General features: G+C 37.3%; 1 pseudogene; it reads right to left on the minus strand.

Annotated features, from left to right (window-relative positions):
- The window catches only part of LOC149145182 (sugar transport protein 7-like), a 52424-nt pseudogene that overhangs the window by 20344 nt on the left and 9635 nt on the right, over window positions 1-22445 (minus strand).

Genomic DNA, 22445 nt, shown 5'->3' on the forward strand with positions numbered 1-22445 from the left:
TTAACTTCAGATCATCAAGAATTCCACATTATCATGTTCAAGGAGAAATCATCATCATCAACATCAATGTGTAAGCATCATCGAGTCTAGATTACCATTAAACAATCCAATAACATCATCCATGTCATTTTCAAATGTCAATATCATCAAGAGAACCTTTGGTGTCACAATTTATAAAGCCTTCCTTTATGTCACTCGCTTGTTATACTTTTCATAGTTCTATTTTATGAAGAGATATACTCACTACTCCAGAGATGGTTCATTGAAACCTGGATAACTTAAATCTCTTGGTTGCCAAACATCATTGCAGTTCTATTTGTTTTCATGATTATAGATCTTCATAACTCAAACCTTGATGTGGAGACTTTCACATAGATTTCTTATGTTACCTTGATTTGATTCTCTAATTCAAACTATTCTCAAAGATATCACAAGATCTAATCATACTCAAGAAATATTATCAAATTCTTTCATAAGTTTTGTTTCAAACTTCTTCATGGTTGTTTAGATTGACCACAAATTTTGATGCCACAAATCCACACTATATATGTATGTATGTATGTATGTATGTATGTATGTATGTATGTATATATATATATATATATATATATATATATATATATATATATATATATATATATATATATATATATATATATATATATATATATATATATATATATATATATACATACATACATACATATACATACATGATCCTCTTGAGAATGCAAGCCACACAGAAGCCATTGATGATAAAAGATAAGGATTTCCCAACAAACCTAATGTGGACCATAGAACAATTATGATCATAGTGATATTGTATGAGCTACAGTTGATGCAAACTTCAGAGATAAAAAGAGTGTGAATACGATCACTATATAATGCAAGCCACAATCTGAATCTAATCTCTGTAAGGAATTATACGAGAGATAAGCCACAACAATAATCATCTACTTTAGCTCATATGCACATAAGATTGTCCCTTTCGGCCTGCAATAAAAATTCATGCAACCATAAGAGAAAGGGTTTCTTCTCTATCTCAGACGGAGCTTTGAAGCCTATGGAAATTTCAGACCATCACTCTTAAATATGCATTCTTCCTTGCTTAAAGATACAATCCTATAGTTGATATTGCAGACCTCAAAAATATCACCAAAATATATTTGATATAGTAGATTGGATGTCTCATAATTTTAGATCATGTTACAAAGATTCAAATTGACTATTTGAGCTTGGACATTGAATAACAAAGTAGACCTCAGACAAATGTAATATTTGGAAATTACTGAATGTTATAGACCTTTATTTGTAACTATTGTAAATATGCCAAAAGGTTGTGACCTTTAGACTTCCTTCTTCATCACCTTAGATTTGAGACCATGTTTTTTTTTATGTGATAATTCGATACCAAATGACCTCCAACTTGGCTCTATTTAAAGTGATCAATGTGAAGGTCACAACCCTTGAAAAGCCACCTTTTATACCATGGACCTAACCTAATATTTTAGGAAGCCAACTTGACAAGAATAAAATTTTAATTTTCTCCAATAATATGCCAATGAAAATACCAACTAAAGCTACATTTTTCAACACCACCAACAAGTTTTATGACTCATATTCTTATCTTTATTCTTCCCAACTTTGGGACATAATTTGAGAGAATGGTTAGTCTAGTAGTAGGCTCTAGAATGAAAGGAGATATTTGCATAGTCTAATTTTTGTATTGAAATATATCCAGGAACTGTTAACTTAATTTCAGCTAGAAAACCTTTACTAAAATCCATTTCCACAAATATGCAAGCATATGTCTTGCATATGTGGGCTTCAGGTAGATTTTGTTATCATCACCTCAACAGTAGAATCTGCAAAAAGAATCACCAATTGAATTCAATGAAGCATGATTCCTCAAATGCAAGGAATATTAGGGAGCCTTACCCAAATTAGAGAAATCGTTATTGAAGCTATGAGGGGTTTGAAAGAGGGAAACCAAGGCTACATAGAGATCCTTGTGCTACCCAAAAACCACAGACCAGAGCTAGAAATTAAAGTTATTTCTTCAAGTTTGTCAAATACAACAATAAAAAACCTAGCACCAATGGGTAGATCTTCAAAGCATCAGAAATTAGAGGTTTCCACTTGTCGAAAATCCAAAAATGAAGATCAATGAGCCTTGGCCACAAGCCATTGAACTTGTAAATGAATCAACTCCTGTAAAAAAAAATTCCTCATAAAGTGCCTCAACCACTACAGGAACCTCAATCATGGGAACTTAGAAAAATACAGTCATAGACGAGAGGAATCCATAAACTGGTTTTAGAGTGTCATGAGCAGAAGGAAGAGGCGGCCCTATAGGAAGACTACAAGAAGTAGTCTTCACAATGCTGCAAAAAGGTAAAGAGGCAGAGGGAAGAACCCCGATGAATTCAGAGGATGAAGCCAGTTTAGAATAGGGAATAATCCCAAAGATTACAGTGGAAAAAACCACATGATAAATGTCAACATTCATACCTACAGCTAGGATATTGTAACCACTTGACGGAGCAATGGATTTATGAAAATGCTTCCCTATTTCTGCAATCATCAACGAACAAGGCTTAATGGAAGAAAGAGGAAAAATAATGTTTACAGCTAGAGGAGAAGAGCCATATTCCATAGGGACCATTAAGTCACAGAGAGAAGACAAGGGGCGGTCAGCTAGGGACTGACCCCAACTACCACCTAGGAGGAAATCATTGCCATTCTTGAGAACAACGCAACCAATAATGGTGCCATTCTTGAGATCAATGTGCATTATTAGGAACAACACAACTAAGAATGCACAATATTTAATGATTTCAAGTGGTGTGAAACTCTTAATCCAATCAATAACACCCATAAGATTTCATCGAACACATCATGTTAAAGTTACACGATGTTTAACTAGTTGTATAGACCCAATTGAATGACAACACATGACAATGTTTCACATGATGGTGACATGGATCTATTGGATGAATGACACATTGCACTCTTGCATAGTCAATAGAAAAAATAGCTCAACATCTCATTAGATGATGTCATCGTAGTTGTGCTTCACCACTAGAGGTTGCCACATGGTAAGGAGATTTGGCACACTGTGGTTAGTGGAAATTCTAAAAATATGTGACATGTAGCACCCCTCAAGAACTACCACATGTTATGATGATTTAATGTTGACATGATCATGTGAATTACTAATGACCTCAATTCACATGGGGCGATCACATGGTCATATGGGGCCAAAATAAAAAAGGTGCTAATGTTGGTCCAATTCTTGGTCATATGGAATCTTGAGAAGGGTCAAATGGTCATCCTTATATATTTTCCAATGGGTAAGCCTCTAGCTTCTAAGCCCAAAATGATGTGGCTTGTGGTTATCTTGACCCAACCCCTAGGACCACTCGCATACTATAAATATAAGAGATCATCGATTTCTCTGAAACACACAATTATTCAAGCATTTATACAGAAAGATCAATTATTTTTTGTGAGGTCTAGCATTGAATGTATTCTATTGGTAGAACATATAGACATAAAATTAGCCATGATGGAACAATATTGTCGTAGATATATAGATATTGACATCTTTGAATTTTTTACAACAAACAATGAAGGACGATTGATGTAAGAGGTTTCCATCAAAGACATGGTGCCTCTGACTATGTATATATATGGGAAACTTTTCTTTAGTTACAACAACACAAAGAGGATTTTTCATGTGATATGTTGCTAGAAAAGTCATGGTGGCTCTTTCTTTTTCTGCATATATAATAGGGGAAGGTTGATATAAGTTGTAGGTTACTATTTGCATAGAGATATGGATCAACATGAAAAACATAGGGAAGGTTTGATGTGGTAATGGTCTTGCCTAGTTTGGAGTTCAAACTATTATAATAAGAGAATCATTAAGCATAACATTACAAGCTACACCAAGGTAGATGAGTTGGTAAGATGTGAGAATTTGTATACACAAGGTTGTGGGTTCAACCCCTGAAGGTGACATGTTAGTTCATATTTTTATCCCTAAAATATGTTTGTTATTTTTTCACATAGATAACACATAAGAAGTGCACAAACAGTAGCATTAGCGACGAACTTGGGTATTCTGTTTAGCATGCCTGGAAACAGGAAAACTATAGCACACATAATTTATTATATAGTTTTATATGGTTATTTTTGGTTTTTGATGCCATTATTTTTCCAAATTGAGTTCCAGAAGAATTTGAGAGATTGGGTCTTAGAAGTGAATCTAACAAGAGAGTGTGATGCCATTTTGACACTAGTTTGAAAACTATAATGCACTTTGTGTGTTTTGAGGGGCTATAACCAAGTTGTAATCTTTTTGAATGCATAGTGAAACTAGGTTCTGACAAGGGAATTGAGTGACAAAGTTGATGAACTAGTAGAAGTAGAGTATGGGAAACAACTTGAAAACTAGTGACAATTGTTTTTATGATAGTTTATGGTAGTATTTACAATTCATGATAGTGGTTGTGATAAAAGTGATTGTAGTGAAAATGGTGCATGATAGCTTCATTAGGGGAGCAATACCATACCACGTGCGTTCATATTGGGGGATATATATTGAGGAAAAATTGACATATTATATTGAGCATATAATAGGGGGTTACAATTTTTATATTGGCAGGTATTAAAAATGGAGCTCAAAGTTAATGAAAAACTATTAAGGGGTATACAAAATGTTAATGAAAAAACAGATATCTACAATATCTAGTGAAAGTAGGGGTTTTCTAAATTGGGAAGGTTTATGGGGTTTGTATTGGTAGAGGGTTAATTTATTTTTTTAGAGGTATTTTCCAATTTGTACTCAAATTAATGGTATCATTTAGTATTCCACAAATACACGTGGTATGTCATAGGTTCATTGAATGAAGCCCACATGTAGTGGTGGAAGTGCTTGTAGGTTTTGGTAGTGATTGTGAACTTCACAATGACATAAATTATAGGTTGTGGAGTCTACTTATACATTAGTGATATATGATGGAAATAGATCTAGTTTGAAAATGATATGAAATAGAGGTCCACAAGGAAATTGAAGGAGGAGTTCGAAACCTCCATCACGGTCGAATCCTCAATCAAAATGAAGCCTAAAGCAGGTTAGAGCCTCAATCAAGTTGGATCCTAAAGCATATTGGATCCCATTTGTCATTAAGTTGGAGCCTCAATAAGGTTGTGTTAGCTACCTATACCAATAGGTTTTATTTTTCATGATTGGCAGGGGAAGTGCCAAATATGCTCTACTTTGGCGATGCAAAGATCTCATATTTTTGTGGAAAACACCTATCTACAGTTGTTTGATGCATGTCCTACTTCTGAATGGGTGATTCAACAGTCTAAACTGGGTCATGCCATATTTCAATTTCTGTTGTAGATTAGAGAAAGAAATCTGTCCAAACTGTTCAATCTTGGCAGATCAGTAGTTAGGTAGAGAATGAAGGTTCCCAACTGCTTAATCTGGGGCCTTGGAAGTAATAAGGCTAGCCTTAGATAGAAAATCAAAAGAAAATGGAAAAAGAAAAGAAAAAGAGCAATTGAGGGTTTGCCAGTCTAAGTGCACCCTCCTTGAAGTAACAAAAAATGCTAGGCTATAGAATGGGTAGGTAGATGGGGTTGCAGAAGCATGATTTCTTTCATATCACTGGCCTAAGCAAAGGAAACACATGGTGGCAAGTGCAGATCTTCCTATTCAAAAATTTTGTAGCAATAAAGTGAAGCATGTCTAACTTCCCAATCATTCCCTGTCAAACTTCTTTCTAACATCCCACTATCACCTTTGATCATAAGAGAAGTCAAACTCTTTTGTTGATTCTGGTTACATAAGGAGCCACATTTCCTGTGTAAAAATCTTTTCATTTTGATCTACTCTCATAACTAAGTTTCTTCCCTAAAAAACTTAGTGGTTGCTTCCTCTCTTCCATATTTCCCATCTAATACTAACTACTAACTCCATTATTACTTAACTCCCTATGTTCCCCTTTTCCCTATCATTATAACACTATTGTATATTAAAAACCCCAAAAATTATGTATATACCCCTTCTAAAAAACATTGCAAAACGCGCAAGTCCGCCGTTGTCCTAAGTTTTGTTCCTGGCACGCATTTCCAGAAATATAATTATTTATTACCCGCTCCCCGCTGTATGGTCCGATCACCTTTTCTCCCCGTCAACCGTCGGATCTGGGTCCTCCCATCCGACGGTCCTCATCAATATTGGGTTGCCTCCGATGGCGGTACGTTAGCACTCGAAATTGTCAGAATGGTGACGTAGGGCGCTGGACACGCGTCACAATATAATTGTATCGGGCGGCCTCCTGCCAATACCGCGCCCGTACCTTAAGCGGTCCGATATTACCGCTTACCGCCTTCCGCTTACCGCCCGCCCAGTCGGCCCTACGTCACCTCCACGCCATTGCCAAGTCAGCACCACATCAGCGCCCGACCCACCACCGCCCCGAGCTGTCTGCCACGTCCCCTATCCACGTGGACGACTCACAGACCGCCACGTCATCATTTCGTACCATGACCCCACCTATGACGTCATGTTGACGTCATCCGAGAAAAGTGCGCCAAAGGCCAAATTTCCTATATTTTTGCCCAAATTCACGTTTTTTCGTGTTTTTGTGAAAAAGACTGTTATGCCTCCTGCATGAATTTTTACGTCCTTCTCACCGCCAACCTGCAAAAAATTGATTCAGAGCCGTGGCCGCCCAGAATTCAGCTTGGATAAGCCTCCACCCATCGCGCCGTGACCAGGTATTTACCGTTTCTTCCTGCACCTGGTTCAGTTCGTTCTTCGCTATAAAAAACGCCCAGAACTGCCATTTTCCCCTGAAACTCAAGCTTTTTTGTCCTGCTAGTGATTCAATTCCTCCCAAGACTGACCAATTGTGCCCCTTTTACACCAGAACTGCCCTGTTTTCAGTAAAAATCCTTTTTACCTCAATTCCCTGCACAAAGCCGCGTTTGCCTACATTCCCAAGTGAAATTCTGCTTGAAGAGCACCAAACCCATGGAGACACCAGTAGCTCTAAACATTCCACCTCTAAATGCCCCACAAAGAGAGCTAGAATGGCTGCCCCTGGCTGACAGAGACTACCAGATGGCAGAAGTAATCCCAGAGTACAACAAGTATCATATTCATTTGATCAATGAGCTAAAAGCCAAACATCTCAGTGGAAATGATATTCTAGGGATTTGGGACTCCAATTTGCCCATTTTCAATCTTCCTCAAGTCAATATCCTACCAGATTTAATCCATCGATGCAGTGCCAACTATGACCCATGTCAGAGAGCTGTCCTCAGTCCCTCAGGCTCAGTTTTGTTCCATGTCACCCCTGAGGCTATAAATCAAATGCTGCACTTTCATACTACAAAGCCATTGACTCCTCTATCTATGATGGACTTGATAAAGCAAGGAGGCAAGTTGTCCAGTGCCCAAATCATAGAGATTAATCAACTATTCATTCAATCAGGCTCTCAAACTATGAGGACTCCTATTGGAAATGTATATCTCAATGAGTTGGGAAAAATACTTGTGGATATGATCAGTTATGTCTTGGGATACAGATCAACTGAGGATGTTGATGAAACCATTCTAGCCATGATGTCTATCTTCTCCCCTGGAAAGCCTCCTTCTGTTCACTATGATTATGCTACATACATTGCCAATAAAATTCATGAGCAATTGATGAATTTAGAGAGGGAAAGGATATTTAGATACACTTCTTACATCTATCACTTGTTCCTATTTTATCAGCCTGATAGCTTCCCTATTACTCTCAAGAAGTTTGATGCTGAGGGAAACCAAAGGTCTGTGGTATTTTGGTCTTCAATCTTTCATCACATATCTTTTTCACCATATAGCTACTGCGAATTCATAGACCTTTTTATCCATCCAGCCATGTCCTTGCTGTTGAGTTCCCCTCCTCCAAGATTGACAAATGAGATGCAAAGAATCCTCCAGCTCTCAAAGGCCTACAGCATTGGGGATTGGTACTTTTACCAACACCATACAGTGATCAGAATATATGGTTGTGAGTTAGCCCCATATAGGCTACAAAGATATGTCCCTATGAGACTTTTTGCTTTAGAATATTTCAGACAATTTGGAAATGCAGACATGATCCATTTCCACAGCAAAAATAAGAAGGTACAACTCAAAATCAGAAACCAGCTAGGCCCATTTATTTATAATAAAAGAGAAGAGGCATGGCAAGAAGCAGATAAGATCCTGCAACGCCTCGAGTTGCAAACCAGTTTCCTCTGGATACCTTATGATCCCAATCATTTCATTAGTCTTAGAAGGGTCAAATATAATTTGGCTAGCTATGATCATGTCAGGTTGCCTCATATTGAAAAATATGCAAATCTGTTAAGATGGAAAGAGGGCACCTTAGAAGAGGCAAGTTCTAAAGAGGAAATAGCACAAAAAGAAGCAAAGAAACTTGAGAAGGAAGCTGACTTGGAATATTGTGGACAGGTTTCTTCTTCTTATCATACTCAACTTGGAGCAGCTGCCTCATCTTCTATAGCTCCCCAGCAAGCAGCTCAAACTATTCCTCAAGCAGCTAGCACAGATAAGGGAAAAGAAATGGAGCAGGAGCAGACACTCCCAACAACAGAACAACAGAAAGAACAGGCAAAACAACAAGAGGAAATGGCTGAGGCCCCTGTATCCACAGAGCAATAGGCTCAAGAAAGTGTGCCTCCAAGGCAGGAAACAGCAATGGATACCTCGGTACTTCAAACCCCAATAAATGAAGAGAGAACTAGGAAGAGGGACAGACAGCAAGAAACTCCCCTCACTACATCAGCAAGTCAACAAGGGGAGAAAAGGCAAAGATTAAACCCTTTTTCTGAAGAAGAGATGCCTATTGGACCATCCATGGGTATGGGCCCCCCTAGCATGGAAGCATCAGCCAGTTCATTCCAACAGGAACAAGAAAGACCACTTGGAGGAGAGGTCAGCTCCTCAAGCCAGCAAAGAAGGGCAGAGTCTGGAATCAAGAAGAAATTTATGGATATAAAAGCTAGGAATGAGCCAGTCAGACTCCAGCTTTACAATCATTTGCTCAAGATGGCTCCCACCAACCAACAGAGGCTCATGTCATCATATGACATTGCAGAAGGGAAGATGACTATGAGCCATTTCATGCCCGCCCTGCTGCAGCCATAGTCAACTGCAGATTACATCAGGACCAACCTAGAAGTGTTTGCAAAGGACATCCACCCAATGGACCAAATAGAGCTACATAAGCAAACGGGTGAGATGGTCTACTCTACTCTTGCAGATAAAACACTTCTAGCACAAAAACTGCAAAATTCTCTCCATAATACTACTGCCCAACTAGAATTGGAGAAAGCTTCTTCTCAAGCCAAAGACAACAGGATTAGGTCTTTGGAAGATACCATTATAGAGCTTGGGCATGACCCAAGTGATCCCAAAGCTGTGCAGGCACTAATGAAGAAAAAGCATGAAGATATATCAGCTTTGAGGAAGATGGTCAAACTTCCAACAACCCTTCACCCCCAAACAGAAGATGTTTCCCAGCAGAGAAAGGATCAAGATGTAGCAGCCATGCTGCTGACATTACACAAGCAATTAGTAGAAACAGAAGGATGGTCGATAGCAACAGAGGGTGCACTATAGGCAGCCCTGAAACAAAAACAAGGAGAGCAGGTACCTCAGCCCTCTCAACCAGTAATAAATCTTGAGGAGCCTCCCCAAATTATAAGTCCTCCCCTGGTACAAACAACAGGAGCAAGTACCTCAACTGTTGGCCCTCAACCCACAGAAAAAGAAGCAGCAGCAGAGCAAGCCCCAGGCCTCGGTATGAGAGATATGATGAAGGAGCTGCAAGCTCTTGAAACCCAAATGAATGAGCTGAAGGATGCCAAAGAAAAGCTGGCCCAGCTAGATGAGAAATATGATAAATCTAAGCAGCAAGTGGCAAAAAATACCAGGGAAGTTAGGACACTAGAAAGAAGGATAAAAGAGCTTGAAAAGGAGCTCACCATGAGCAAGGTCATAACTGAGGTCAAGAAGGTCCTGTGGGCTAAGATTGGCAAGTCAATCACATATCAGTGGCAATACATAGAGATAATTCATGAGCAAATGGATCTGTTGAACAGGGCTCATGCTGAAAGCCAAAGGGCCAGAGCCTCTCTGGGAAGTATGCCCGATATTGCTACCAGGATGATCAATGTCCTGAATAATAAAAATGGCCTTCAATTGGCATCAATGGGTATCAGGGATAGGACTAATACAATTCTGTTAATCAAAAGGGTGCACACCCTCAGAAGCTATGTGCAAACATTAGAAAGAAAGTGCCAAGATATTCAAGCAGAAATCAATGCTTTTGCCACCAAAATCACATCATTGCATGGCAGAGGGCTTCCCAGCCTAGTGACCAGTGCAGGAAGACTGTTGTCCCATGAACAGTATGCTAAAAGGGTCAACAATTATGCAGCTAATCAGTTGACAGCTACAGCAAGCAGTCCAGAAGCAGTTGGCCCACCTTCAAGGCAGGAGATTTATGATAAATTAGAAAATTTATTCTTCATAGAACATGAAATTAAACATCTTTTTGAAGTGCCCCCTAATTATTATAAGTATACAGAGGCAGATGAGACCCTGATCAAGATGCAGAGACATCAAATGCCCACTGATGAGTGGTGGACGAATATGATAAAGACTCTGCTTTAGATCAAGTCTGAAGTTTGTTCTAAAACGTTTTCACAGCAACAGGAAAGCAATTGAATGAGGTGGACAGTGACCATGCACAGCTAGAGCATCACAGATGACTTGTCTGAATAAACCACTGCCCTAAAACGGCAGCATAAAGGCAAAAGCAATCGAAATCACCGCGAGGAGCTCAGATGGCCCATAGAGCAAAAAGTCAAGAATCTATGACAAACAGCAAACAGCTGTTGTATGTGTATTTAAGTGGCTTTTAATTTTGTAAAAAATATCTTAGAAAGTTGGTAAGAGCAGTTATTATGCAATAACTCAGTGCTGAGATATTTTTGTGATTTTTTGTATATATGCACCCTCGCATAGCTTATTGGGGGTTGTTGTTACTCATTTGTTCAAGAGAACTCGGCTGTATATCCTTTGAAAGATATAATACAAAGGAGCTGTTGGTTTCCAAAGGAATGAGTTTGCCTTGGGCCTGATGTGATGAAACTATTGACTGCTGCAGGATTCTCGTGTTATGGCATGATACAATAAGTGTTTTCTACCCGTATTTCTATTTCATTTTTTACTTAAGCTGTCTGTGATGTATGGTGATTAATCTTAGTAGAAAGGTAAAAGACTAGTTCAGGATTTGTCCATTAAAGACACCCTAAACTCAATCCTTACTACTAAATATGTTTTCTTCAGGGTTAGCTGCAACTATGGAATTATTAAATGCTCCTATTTTCTCTAATCACATGATAAGTCTTTATTCAGTAATTCTCTTTTTCTGCTAAGTAGGAGTTGTTCTTCATTTCGTGTTGCACTGTGAAAGAACTCTTGATTGCCTTTCCTGGTGTAATTTATACTGTCTCTTTTCTAAAAATCAAAGTTTGTATCATGAATACCCACCTAGCCTTGCAGTGAACCTCTCTTTATCACAGATATCAAATACTTTTCATTTCTGGACTCCACATGCCCAATGGACTGAACTTTCTTTGATGCTTGCATGCCCTTCTTTGAAAAATAGCCGACAACCAAAATTCAAACAAAACTCTCACCTCATAACTAGCCTAAAATCTTCAAAAAACAAAGCTAAAACTAAAAGAGAGAGCCCTCTTTGATTACAGGTAGGCTAGAACCTGTAATCCAAAGCTTGGTTAGTGGTTACCCCGGCCGTATTCCCTCAGGAGTCAAAAGGAACAACCTGGGTTTTAACAGGTTGTATTCTATAGTAAGTAACTATTTGCATTCTTTCGAGGTTGGTATGTCAGATAGGTTTTAGCCTATTGTAAGTGGTAGGTTACATTTATTGGGGGTACTTTCCTTTATCATGTTGTAACCTACAAATATATGTAATGAATTGAAGATAAATAAGAAGAAGGATTTATGTGATGTGATGATGTGTTATTGATGTGATAGTAGCTTTATAATTGATTACTCTTTATGATGATTTGATGATTATGGTTATCATTCAATCCTACATGATTGATTGTTTAGAAAAAGTTATGAAATGATAAAATTCTCTCACATTGATTCACCCTACCTTTTGAGTGTGACCTTTGGGCTGACATTTAAATACAATATTTTCTACTTAAAAAACACTTTAAGAATTTTTTTCATAAAATAAAATATAAATTATTAGTTAGTTAATAATCATCCAATTTTACACTGAGAATATTTTCCAATTTCATATGTTAGAAACCAAGGGTTTGGAATTTGAAATTATTAAAGGTGTTGGACACTTAATCGATTAAGGTTATGATGTGGAATATGAACCATCATATGGAATCTAAGAGCTCTTGAATGATGAATCAAATGGTCATAATACTGTATTTATATTTTTATAATATTTAATGAAATAAAAATGATTATATTTCATTTTGAGTTTCATATTTTGATAGTGGTACTAGAGCGAGTCTCTCTAAAACACTTGCCATATCGGCCTCTCTAAGTTTGTCAGATCTACCATTCTGAGTAGCCTACAAACCCTTGGCAATTTGTTCTTGTATTTCAAACATTTCTACATGGTTGTTTTTATATATGTGTGTAGTTAAGTTTTTCTCTACTAAACATTTTGTATTGCATGGTATCTTCTTGCACTATTGCATCTATTCCATGCGTATTTCTTTGTGAGGTACCTCCATGTAAGAATCAAACTACCCCATGATGAGATGCCCTTTTCCAATCATCGTTCTCTCTTTATATGATCCAAGTGGAAATTGGTGGCCATCCACCTATTCCACTTGGACCCCAACCATTGTTTCTTTTAGTTTCCTTAATTGTAGCACAATTTACTATTTTTGGAAGTTTTTCATGTCCTAAACTTTTGGAGCCATTTTAAGGCCCTAAACTACGTTTTTTGGAATCTTGAGAAGGGCAGCATGGTAAGCTTTATATGTTTTACAATGGGTAAGCCTCCAGCTTGTAAGCCCAAAATGATGTATCCTGTTGTTAGCTTGACCCAACCCCTGGGACCACTTGCATACTATAAATATAAGGGCTCATCCATTTCTATGAAACACACAATTATTCAAACAAGTATAAATAAAGATTAATTATATTTCTAAGGACTGGCATTGAATGTATTCTATTGGTGGAACCTATAGAAATAAAATTAGCCATGGTGGCATGATCTCATGACACATATATAGATATCAGCATCTTCGACTTTGTTACAACAAACCACAAAAGATGGTTCATGTAATAGGTTTTCAGCAAAGCCATGGTGCCTCTCACCATGTATATATATGTGAAACTTTTCTTTAGTTACAACAAGCAAAAGAGGATTGTTCATGTGATATGTTTCTAGAAATGTCATGGTGGCTCTATCTTTGTATGCATATATAATAGGGGAAGATTGATATAAGCCGCAGATTACTATTTTCATACAAATATGGATCAATAGGAAACCCATAGGCAAGGTTTGATGTGGTAATGGTCTTGCCTAGTTTGGAGTTTGAACTATTATAATAAAATAATCGTTAAGCATGGAAGTACAAGCTACGCCAAGGTAGTTGAGTTGGTAAGATGTGATAATTGTATAAACAAGGTTTCGATTTAAACCCTACAAGGTGATAGGTCGGTTCATATTTATATCGTTAAAATATGTTTGTTATTTTTTCACATGGATAACACATAGGAAATGCACAAATAGTAGCATTGGCGACGGGCTTGGGGATTATGTCTAGCATGCTTGAAAACATGAAAACTATAGCACACATAATTTAATATATATTTTTTATGTGGTTATTTTTTGTTTTTGATGCCATTATTTTTCCAAATTGAGTTCTAGAAGAATTTGAGTGATTAGGGCTTCGAAGTGAATATTGTATTTATATTTGTATAATATTTAATTAAATAACATCAATGCTTATATTTGATTTTGAGTTTCATATTCTAGTAGTGGTATTAGAGTGATTCTCTCTCAGACACTTGCTAGATATGCCTCTCTAAGTTTGTCAGATCTACCACTTTGAGTAGTCCTAAAACCCTTGCTATTTGTTCTCGTATTTATAACATCTATACATGGTTATTTTTATCTATGTGTTTAGTTAAGCTTTTCTATACAAAAAATTTTGGATTGCATGGTATCTTCTTGCACTATTGCATCTCTTCCATGTGTGTTTCTCTATGAGGTACCTCCACGCAAGAATCCCACTAACCCATGATGAGATGCCCTTTTCCCATCATCGTTCTCTCTTTATATTACCAAGGTGGATATTGGTTTCCATCCACCTATTCCACTTGGAACCCCACCATTCTTTCTTTTGGTTTCCTTAATTGTAGCACAATTTACTATTTTTGGCAATTTTCAGTTCCTGAACTTTCGAAGTCATTTTAAGGCCCTAAATGATGCCTTTCTGGAAAATGGGAAAAAACATATCCTATGGGAAGGGTTTTTAATTGAAATTTGTTGTCCTCAAATAGATCTTTATAACAAGGTATCATACATGTCAAAAAGAGATTGCATGCCAAAGTTACAACCCCAGGAATATGATGTACCAATTTACCCCAGCGGAGCCCACAGACATTTGGTGCTTCATCTCCTAGGGTTAAGATTATGGATGTTTAGGGTTTTCGATTATTTATAAATAATAAATAGGTCTTCACCCCTCATTGTAAGATGGTTGAGAAGGCATGTAGTCATCACTTCTCTTCTCAGAGATAAGCTACCATTGGCTGACCTAGTTTATTTCCATTCAACATGTAGCAGATTTTTGTACTTTGTTATTAATGAATTGAAGTTACATTTTCGTTTTATATCTATATTTTGTTTATATTTATATTCATGTTGTTCCTTCATAAACCCGGATCAATGGTATCAAAGTAACGTTCTCTTTCTCTATCTTTTTGTGCATGTCTGCAACGAGGTTGAGATATAAGGAGTTATGGCTCAAACTGGTTGAACCTTTGCTGATCCTGACCCTGACGACCTCGCATTGTGGAAGAAAATAAAGATGAGGGAGCAGGATAGCCTTTCAAAATATTTCTCGTAGAATCCCTCAAGTGACAAAGAAATGTGATTATGAACAAATTTTCGCAAATGCTTTGGCAGATGCCCACAAGCAATGCATCTTTATCCAACAGGTTTTCTAGAGGCACCACTCCCTTTAAGGTATAAGTCAACTTTGACATTCCCAATTTTGAAGGCTAGATAGATGCATATGTCATAGATAAATGGTTAGATATTTTGGAAGGATATTTTTCAGTTCATGATTTTTCCAACAAGGAAAAGATTACTTTTGCACTCCTCAAGGTCGCCCCACATGTCAAGGACTGGTGGGAAACCTACTGTGAGAAAAAGGAAGAGAGGGAACCCTCACTATTTTCAATTGCACCAACCTATAATTCTTTCTGAGATTCCATCAAGGAACAATATTACCTTATCAGGAGATATGAAGAGAAGTAGATAAAGTGGACCACACTGTGGAAAATAAGGGTCCAAGATGTTCTAGATTTCACAAATATTTTTCATACCTTCTCACTAATTTGGATATCAAGGATTTCGAGTGGCGTCTGGTACTTAAGTATCATGGCTATCTACACAAATATATCCAAGATGAGATGGAGTTCCTAGACATCTCCTCGCTTGGCTCCGCTTATCAATACATTGTCATGATCGAGTAGAAATTTAAATAAAATAAGCAATACTTTGCGTCTCCAAATCCGAAGTAAGGGAAAGGTGCCCCCAAACTGCAGAAGAAAGGAAAAATCCAAGACAGTGATACCTAGGAAAATCCCCCAAAGCCACAAGCATAGAACAACACCATAAAGACAAAGAAGGACATTGGAAAGTGGTGTGAGTTCCATAAGATCCCCACTAAAAAAATAAGTGAGTGTTGAGCTAAGAAATTACTAGTGGCTGAACTAAAGGCTTCAGAGTCAGATGCATGTTCCAACTTTAAGTCAAAACCCCATAATGGGAATGAAAAAGGGAAGCAGTTTGTTAATGTGGAGTGAAAACCCACCGTTTCCACCGCCAAGGTCCAGAAGATGGAGCTTGAAGATCTAGAGGAGGGGGACTACCTCTGCCACTCACAGATGTGGGTGAAGGGTTCCTCGGTACAGTCCATTGCGGAAAACAGGATCTAAAAGAACCTCATTTTAGTAAAGGTCATGAAGCAGTTGGACCTACTGACCACACCACACTTGTTGTTGTACAACATCGGGTGGCTTCATCAAGGACAAGATCTCCATGTCAACTAGAGGGGTTGCCTTACTTATAGCATAAAGCCATTAACGGATGAGGTACTATGTGATTTTTCTCCTCTTCAAGTTTGTGATGTATTATTAGGAAAACTATACTTGTGGAAGTCTCATGTTGTGTATGAGTCTAAGCCCCACACTGTCATTATTACTTTTGGAAATAAGTTATACAGGATACCAAAGGTAGCCTCACCTACTGCCATCTCTTTGATCTCTGCTAATAAATGCAGTAAGATCATATATGAGACTGGGAAATTTGTTTTCTTTTTGATGTGCTCTCAAAGTAAGGGGAAGGAGATGGTCATCCACACCGATCACTGACCTCTTCAATTATAAAAATACAAGGGAATTTTCAAAGTGATTTCCATCAGAAGTGGTCTACATATCTACAACAATTTCACTTGAGCATTAAATATAAAATACAACACCAACCATGTTGCATATTTCCTTAGTCATTCCCCAGTTGCAACACTAACTATTGTTGTCAACTCTTGTGCCCATGAGACCTCTAGAAGGTCGTAATTGTATAAAAATGATCTAGAGTTTTCGACCACATACCAAATTCTAGTGGATGGAAATCAAGTTCCTCATTTCCACCTCCATGATGCATTATTATGCTACTTGGGTAACCTTTGTGTTCCTTCAAGAGAGCATGCCAAGATTATTTGGAAGGCACACTAGAGTCGGGTTGCAGGACACTTTGGTGTGGAGAAAACTGTGGACATAGTCCAAAAGTAATTTTATTGGCCAAAACATCGACAAGATGTTGGAAAATGTATCAAATCCTCCACTACCTATGCCATCGCCAAGCCAACCACAATAAGAAAGGCCTATACACTCCTCTGCCTACTCCTAGCCAACCTCGGGAATCCATCTCCACAGATTATCTATCCGGCCTCCCTTCTACCAAGCATGGTAATGACAGTGAATTTGTGGTCCTGGATAGATTTTATAAAATGGCTATATTGGTGGCCTGCAAGAAGAGTATCACAATAGAGGACACTACTAAACTGTTCTTTGCATGAGTGTGGGTACATTTCCAGATGTCGTTGGGCATTATATCATACCGAGATAGTATGTTCCTAAGCACATTCTAGTCAAGCCTCTAGACACTATTGGACACCAGGCTCACCAAGTCGATTGCATTCCATCCCCACACTAATGGTCTAACAAAAGTTGTCAACAAGATGATAGTGCACATATTACGCATGTACAACTCCAGGCATCCACGAACCTAGAATGAGAGCCTTCCCTATGTGCAACACAACTATAATAGATCTCTCCATATCTCGAATAGTTGCAGTCCCTTTCAAGTGGGTTTGGGATTTCAACCATTGCATTTGATTGATGTTTCCATGCCTCATGCAACTAGATAGACAAAATCCACACATGTACAGTCAGAGGTTGATAAAGAAACTATGTTTATTGAATGCATCGAACACATCTTCCAGTAAGCTCATGAAATTTTGGTGAAGTCTAATTCCAAGTACAAGCAATGACATGATCAACATCATGTGCCAGTTTCACGTGGGTGACAATGCTTGGTTCCATTTTCAGAAAGAACACCTTACTAGATCCCATCAGAAGTTCAAACCACTCCAATATGGGCCTTATACAATCACAAATGCTTTTCGAGATAATCATTTTGAGCTCAACATTCCCCCATTCCTTGGCTTGCACCCAGTGTTTGATGTGTACCACCTTCGGCCATACTTTCCACCATTACTAGACACATCAAACATTGTAGAACAACTCACACCAACAGAGTTAAACCCAGACAACATGGAACAAGCCACAACTAATTGAAATATGGATTGAAGATCAATAACACTCACCAACAAAATATCCAACTGTATTGGTTTGTCAAAGCTGGTAAACCCCTGCACCAAGGTAAGTGGCTCACCAAGGATTGAGTTTAGGAGAAGTTTTCCCATCTCATGGAGGCACTCAATGCAATGGGGTCCATTACTTCCTAAAGGGGGAGGACTAATATAGGTGGATATTGGTGGCCACTCACCTATGCTACTTGGACCCTCACCTTTTTTCCTTTTATTTTCCTTAATTGTAGCACAATTTACTACTTTTGGTAATTGTTCGGGTCTTGAACTTCCACAGTGGTTTTGAGGACATAAATGACATTTTTTGGAAAACAAGCGAACCTATACACTACAGCATGGGTTTATAGTCAAAAGGTTTAGTACTCGAATATCTATTTATAATGAGGTATCATACGCATCAAATAAAGATCGCATGCCAAAGTTACAACAGTGGGAAGTTGATGTACCAATTTACCCCAATAAGGCCCACAAACGTCTGGAGCTTCATCTCCTAGGCTTAGGTTTTTGGATGTTTATGGTTTCCAATCATTTCTCAATAATAAATAGGCCTTGAAACCTCATTGTAACAAATTTTAGAAGGAATGTAGTTGCCACATCACTTCTCAGAGATAAGTTATCATCGCCTAAGCTGTTTATTTTCATTATGCATGTAAACAGTTTCAGCACTTTGTTGTTAATGAATTGAAGTTATGTTTTCCTTGTATATTTTTATTTCTGTTTATATATGTATTTCATTTCATTCCTTCATAAACCTAGATCATTGTAACATATTTTTATTGTAATATTACATTTATAGAACCATCCTCCATATTATAAAAATCAAAGTTTGAGTAATCAATAGACAAATATATGATGTCAAATAGAAGCCACGCCAACACTTGAACATGAAACATCAGTTTCTTCTCCATTTCCAATATTGTCAAAATTTGTGTCAATTTATTTGTCTCGTAATCACTCCTTGAATCCAAATGAGTAGGAGATCTCAAAGACATTATGTTTATGTACATTGAGTATTCCAGTGAAAATCCAAATTGCTTGCCTTTTTCTATTTTTATTGGAATCCCACGGATTGTTGGTTTCATTGTGCAAGGTGGGAGCTTTAGATTTACATTTTTATTTTGGTCCCATGGCAATGTACATAAATTTTTTACTTAGTTGTTCATGTGATGATCAAAACTACTAGTCACCAACTCCATGGGTTTAGATGCATCTTGTGGAGGTAAGTTCTAGACATTTCATGTGCAACATCATATTCCACAGACGATTCCTAAGTAGTGGGACATTCACATGTTGGATTTCAAGAAGGAGAATCCAAAGTTGGACAATATCCAATGGAAGGGACTTCCAATGATGCCTCAATCACTATGTAACATATTTTTTCATTGCATCACAATAAAAAAATATGTGCTCTTTATGTTTAATGGAGGAGGTGGTGGTATCTACCTAGACACTTCAAACTTAATAGAAATATCATGGATTCAATGAGTTGCTCTGGCTCGTGGGAGCTCAATGATTTGGCTTCGAAGATTTTAAATTTGGACGATTTAGACCTATCATCATTCATGATTATTTTCTACTCCAACGACGACTAGTCTAGAGGATGGCATGTACTTCCTGGAACATGGTCTTTAGTATCATAGTCACAATTGGTACTCTCTTATTGATAAGTGGTGGAGTTTCTTTGACTTCAAGTTCCTAGTGTTGGATCCTTGTTCCTCCTATTAACCAAATATACTGGTGAATTTTAGAAGAACACTTGTCGATGTAGGTTCCCTCTATTATCACCCCAAGAAACTCTCCTAGGTTGTATCTCAGAGATGATCGGGAACATTACAAACTCAAAAAAATGTTGGAGATGGATGAATGGAGGGCATGATACATATTCAATCCAGATAGTCACTTCTACTATGCTTAACCCCAGACATGGGTGAACACCCCCAGACTACAAGGCTTTAGACCACCAATTACTCATAGTTTGAGGATCAGGTGAACATGGAGAATACTGACCACACCAGCAGATGCACAAGACTATGTGATGGCTGGCTCAACCAGTAAAGAGGTCTGCAAATCTATTTCCTAATGCACAGACAGGATGACATCTCTCTGGCACTAAGAAAACAGAAACCTGCATAGCACATTCAATGATACATACTAGATTCTAACATAGAGGTGGGATGACAGCCCCTCTAATGCTAAACATCAAGAGCACATGAAAAATACATAACAAGCATAGCCTAAAATAGAGTAGAAATGGAAAGTGAGAAATTAACAACAAAAGAAGCTTGTATTAGCTGAAAATGAAGACCAGACGCTGCAAGTATCACAGTAGTTACGGTCTCCATGGGGAGAGATAATATAAAAATATACCATGGCATCAACTACGCATAAATAGACGAAACCAACACACAAATACTACCATAACAAAGACTATGTAGCTTAATGTTGTGAGGGTATGGATCAAATAGAAGGCATGATAGAGTTACCCATCTCAAAATGGCCATTAAGACAACTTGGAGAAGGATCTTAAGAACATAAACTTGTGACCACCTTCCATTGGACTGAGGACCCATCCCTACCATCAATACATCACGTATGCTATTACATTGTTCTACTTCTGTTCCAAACTCTTGATATTCCACTATGTCAGCATTGAATTATTGTCTCCATTAATTGAAATTGTCACACAAGTATCAACCTTTCCACCTACGCATGTCCTACTAGGAGCCAAGTTATAATTTTCTATTGCTAGTTTTGCATCGAGGGGAGTTTCCTTAGGAAAATTTTCTTCCCCTTTCCAAATGAATAGCTCCAAAGCTATCCCCTTCCCTGTGTCACTTCCCTAAGCATAATACAAATTATAGGCAACTTCATTATGGAATCTAGGATGAGACTGCAACCCAAGAATTCTAGGGAAACATTCTCCTATCGTATTTTCATTAGATTCAGAGGGTGTTTTTCCAGAACTGTTATTTCCTTCCTTCTTTGTCGCACAAAGTGTAGGCCCTAGCCTTCCATATCCAAACGTTGTTCCATTAATACCTTGAAGGTTCAAATCCCAATGCATGTTAGGGGTATCCCATTCTGGCCCCCTCTTAATTTTGCCTTCAGGCACTTGGGTAGCGGGCTCACAACCAGAAACCTCAATGTGCCAAATCATCCACCCCCATAAGGGAATATGAGGGAGAATTTAATTAAAACCTTTTTAGAATGTATGGATAAATAGTCCATTAAGGAATATTTCCATTTTCTAAAACTATTTAAATTGACTAATCAATATTGTCTCCATGAATTAGAGAGTTTCAATTTATATTTTTATATGTTCAATTAAGACTTTTAGGATGGTCCACTAGGTTGTCATGGTAGATTAGAAAATTATACAAGAAGAGAGAATCTTTTGATTGTTTTTTGAGATGTTTGTTTTCTTTTGTTTTAAAAACTTAAGTTTCAAAATTTAAACATATAATCATGCATATACTAAGAATCAAATAGAGATTTTATTTTATTAGTATTTAAATTTTAGATACAAATAACTAATATATAATTTTCACTAATCATTAATTTTTCTCTACATATTTTTGCTAAAACGTATTGGTTCTCTGAGTAATATGGACATTGGTTCTCTAGGAAATATGTATACTTTCCTTTGAATCTAAAGTTTTTTTAAGTGAATGTTGGAATTTGGATTGAGAAGTTCATTTACATATGTATATGTATAGAAGTGCTTCCATGAAAACATTTCAATATATGTGCATATGAATGTACTTTGAGATATGCAAAAACATGAAAGTGAATAGATATGCACATATACGAGCATTTTTCCATATAGTGCAAACAATCCGTATATAGAGGCACTATATATATATATATATATATATATATATGAAAACATGACATATATCAAATATGTGCATACATAGAAGTCATATATGCAATCACACATGAAAATGCTTCCATATTGGCACATGCATTTTTAATCCTTCACTATATTTAGAGGTATTTTTATAAATGCTCAAATATAAAAGTGCCTATCTGTGCATATATAAAAGGATTTCAATGTGTATCATTTTATACATATATAGAACTATTATATGGATATGCAGATTTTCAGCATATATAAAAGAAAAGAAACTACTTAGATGAGATTTTAGATATATGATATGTTGTGGAAACAAATCCTGAAA

Source organism: Pinus tabuliformis, chromosome X, assembly GCF_031772625.1.
Source record: "Pinus tabuliformis cultivar Carrire ecotype Pingquan chromosome X, CPIR1, whole genome shotgun sequence".
Classification (NCBI taxonomy): domain Eukaryota; kingdom Viridiplantae; phylum Streptophyta; class Pinopsida; order Pinales; family Pinaceae; genus Pinus; species Pinus tabuliformis.